Genomic DNA, 4,045 nt, shown 5'->3' on the forward strand with positions numbered 1-4,045 from the left:
TCCAAAGGGGCCCGAGCGAGCCCCAGGCCCCAGGCCCCGACAAGCGGCCGCCAAGGAGTGAGCCGGTGTGTACCCGGACGCCCACCCCCAGACACAAAGAACCACCAATACACCGACACCTGAGGGAGTCCGCCACCGGCAGGGGAAGTGGTGGTGGGTGGAGATAGGCCTCCAAACCTTGGAGGGCCTGAGGTGTCCCCAGAGAGGTGGCGTCTGATACCCAACCTGACATATAGACACAGACATACAGGCACACACAGACACAAACATCCATTCCCACCCTCATGCTCTCATATGCACTCACTCCACACTCAACCAACGTGGAGACAGACATAAAGAGACGCTGTACACACAATCACACTCCCCAAGCGTACTCTACAAACCGGGTCTAGGTACCCTTGCCCCTGGAGGGGGGAATTGCACCCAGACCCAGGTGGTGTTACCCTTTTCCCTGCGGTGGGGAGAGGCAGACCACCCCGACTCCGCAGCAGCAGGGAGGCCCCACACCCCAGACCGCAGTCGGACGGCCAACTCCTCCTACTAGCCCTCCCGCTCCAGCAGGCCGCAGAGAATGGGGGTGGGAGAAGACTCCAAACCTCCCTCCACCCGCTCATTGTAGTGTTGATGCATATGTGTTCTAAGGTGCAATTAAAACCCAGGAGGGCATGGAGCTACCTGCCAAGGAGCAGCAGGTAAGCGCATAGTCCCTCCTGCTAACCCTCAATGACTAAGTGTATTTAAAATTGAGAGGTGGGCAACGACGTCAGGGGTGAGGTATACACCCTGATGGTGATTTGGACTCCGTGATTGTGCCCACCCCCAAGATCCTATATGTATGTGTAATGAGAGTGTGAATAATGTGAATGTCTAAGTTGTGGGATAACATTGAGGCAGAGGCAGCCAGAAGGGGACGGGGGGGGGGGGGGGGGGGTAGCCTCCTCTGCACCCTGGTGACATACCCCCACTCCAAGGCCCTGCATGTGTGGGTGGTTGTGGAGGAGCGGGAAGAGGGAGGCAGCTGGAGATGGGGAGGGAAGGAAGGGAGGGGCAGGTAACCCCTCCCTGGGGCCAGCTCCCCCGCTGACCCCAGTAGGCACTCCCACCCTCCGCGACCCGCCAGGGAAGGGGGGCCCAGGCCCATCAGACCGGGGCCCAGTGCAGTAGCGCCCCCCGGCTCCACAGAGCCCTGGACAGTCCACCCAACCCCACCACAGAGAAAACTGCACCCGCCCCACCAACCACACATCTTCCAGACTACATAAGACGGTAAACGCCCAGGCTGAGATCTTCCTCCACCTCTCCTGTATCTCCCCCTCCTGCAGAGAGTTCCTGAGAGAAGAAAGCTCCTGCAAGATGTGACCATCCCCCCCACCAGTTGAAGAGCCCCCTATTAGATCCTTAAGATCAAACCCGTGTCATTGTTTTGGTCCACTGCAGTGCAGTAGTCAAAAAAAAGAATAAGTGAAGTGTCCACAGATAGCCAGGATAGAGCCCAGAGTGTTAATGTTTAAAATGTATAAAAATATTATTGATTACAATTCTTTACTGTTAATATCAACAATAAGCTTTTTATTTTGAAATTACAAGTTTAAAAAAATGCTGTTACATTTACATTTAATGCTGTTTCACTGTAATCATTTATTATAAGTATGGACACAGAATCAAGTGAACAACATTTTGAAATAAGTTTAATTGGAATTTTGTACTATGCAAAAACAAAACAACAACAACAACAACAACATATTAAACAAACACAGCCAGTGCCTTCATTTGTCCATTACATGTCAAACATAGCACTGACCCTTAGCCCCTGATCATCAGCACATGCTTTCAAAAAGAGCTCCATGTCCTTTGCAAACTGAAAAACAAAGAGGAACAAGTCCCTTGCTCCAGTGTCTTCTTCCTCTGACATGTCTCTTAAGACCCTCTGCTGGTCCCCTTGATTTAAGGACAGATATTTGGGCATTGTTACATGTGCCTTATTTTGGACAGCCCACTGCACAGCAGGACGCAGATCTTCAACAACTGCTGGCTCCTGTGTCAGGCAAATGGGGATGAAAACATAGTTATTTCTCTGTTGCAGAACAGTTTTTTAACAGTTATTCAAATGTCACTAACCATGTAATTACACTACTGTTTAAAGTGAATACTGACCTGACTGACTTCCTGGAACTTGCGCTTTTTCAGTCTGAAAATGGGCACGTGTTGTCCTTCAAGCACAGCTTTGGCTTCCTCTCTCCAGTGTGCAAATAGCTTGCCAGAGCTACGAAGAGTAAGGCCACAGTGAGGGCATGTCATTTTCATGGACTTTCCATCAGCTGCAGTTTTATTGAACACAGAGGGTAGAGCTTATGAATGTTCTAACAAAGACTCAGAAAATGGTTCAGATACCGAAGACAAAACCTTGGGGGGGGGGGGAGACGGGTCTCCTCGAAGAGGTCAGCGGGGAGCAGTCCTGATAATGGTGGCTGACTTGGCATTGAAGAATGCTGACAAGACAATAAATGCCTTGCCATATCCCCACGCCGTATGATTGTAATCTTACAGACAGGGCAGTGAAAGTGTCCTGTTGTCCTACAAGGCTGCCTGCACCGGCATATCATTTTATCTGTAAGAGAAAAAAACAAACAAACAAACAGATGTAATTTAAATGTAGTTGTATAGAATGCAATCAATTTGTCTAACAATCAGATTGTACATGTTAACAAAAACATCCAAGCCAACCTCAATAATGAAAGCAAAATGGTATGGATCACAAAAGTTATGTCAAGAAAAGTGGTGAAAAGTAAATAAAAATATATTTTATAAAAACACTATTTTTGTTGCAGATGAATGCACTGAACTGTACAATATCAACAGCAACTTTTAAGTCAACAAAGATACTGCAGAAGTGCTTAAAAAAGTGCATATTTATAACTATAAAGTATATTTAATACAAACATACCTTTTAAAGGCAAAGCATTTTTTATATGCACACTTAGATGCTCCTCAATCTTTGCCCTGACAGTAGGGCTGAAAGTGGGGCACAGAGGGCAGTGAAAGAGTCCTCTGCAACACGTGTTGCATTCCTGCAATTCTGGCTTTAAGCCTGAATTCCAGATTGATGTGTGCATCTAAAACACAGAGAGAAACAGATAAACACCATATACACATTTAAGTTAAGGTTTTAGCAGAAATAACAATTTACACTTGGCATGTAATAGATTTGGGAAGAAAATTCTTGAAAAAAAAAACCCAAATATTTTAAAAGACACTTTAATCTGTGAGATATGTTTCTATTGACATATAACAGTCAATTGAACAGAGGCTAACTAAAATCTGGGCAATAAAAAAGCTGTACAGAAAAGAATGACGAATAGAAGTATTGATAAATATATAAATCTGTTTGTGACGAAATTTGCAGTGTTGACGCTAACCAAAGGTGTCACAAGTACACACGTTCCTTACTACAGTTTAGATACCTCTGTTTAGAAAGCACTGGCTCGACTTTTTAGTCAAGTCGAAGTAAGAAGTACAGGGTCTAAAATATAATTTATGTACAAAATTTTGAAGTAATCTTGCGTCCAAAGCACGCGTGCTGATTTACAAATGTACGGATTACAAAGTACAGATACGCGTACTAAAATGTGAGAAGTAGAAGTTTAAAGAAGTATACAGTAGGCACAAAAAAGTACAGCAGTAAAGTAAAGATACCAGAAAATTCTACTTAAGTACAGTATTGAAGTATTCGTTATTTTGCATCTCTGACGCCAACAATAAATCATACTCTAATGCAAAATGTGGTTTTTGCTTCTTCTCGCCCACAGAAGCCGTTAATCCAGCTCTCTTACTAAAACCAGGCCCAGGAAAAAGCATATCTGTGTGTTTCTCTGCCATGGAGCACGATGAAAAAACATTAAAATAAGGAGGAATGTTGTTGTAACGCAAAAAAAGTGGCAACATGATCATTGTAAGAAAACTAGACGATTCCTAGAATTATGAAATCACTAACGGCAAATTTATATAAGAAAGACTTAACTAACCTTTGCGATCAACTTGCAAGACT

At 44.6% G+C, this 4,045-nt stretch overlaps 1 long non-coding RNA gene across 2 annotated transcripts; it reads right to left on the bottom strand.

The window, feature by feature from the left end:
• Nucleotides 1-1,671: 1,671 nt before the first annotated feature.
• Nucleotides 1,672-2,415, bottom strand: LOC146710977 (uncharacterized). 2 transcript variants are annotated; one of them, XR_014920081.1, is made up of 3 exons: nt 2,392-2,415; nt 2,155-2,263; nt 1,672-2,035 (listed from the first exon to the last, which is right to left on the bottom strand). It is a non-coding gene; the product is annotated as an uncharacterized LOC146710977 (long non-coding RNA). The 2 variants fall into 2 exon arrangements; XR_014920080.1 differs by having other exon boundaries at nt 2,155-2,408.
• Between the last annotated feature and the right edge of the window lie 1,630 nt (nt 2,416-4,045).

This window comes from Copadichromis virginalis, linkage group LG4 (genome assembly GCF_057382275.1).
Source record: "Copadichromis virginalis isolate Kocher_CV1m ecotype Utaka linkage group LG4, C_Virginalis_male_GT1.1, whole genome shotgun sequence".
In the NCBI taxonomy this organism is placed as follows: domain Eukaryota; kingdom Metazoa; phylum Chordata; class Actinopteri; order Cichliformes; family Cichlidae; genus Copadichromis; species Copadichromis virginalis.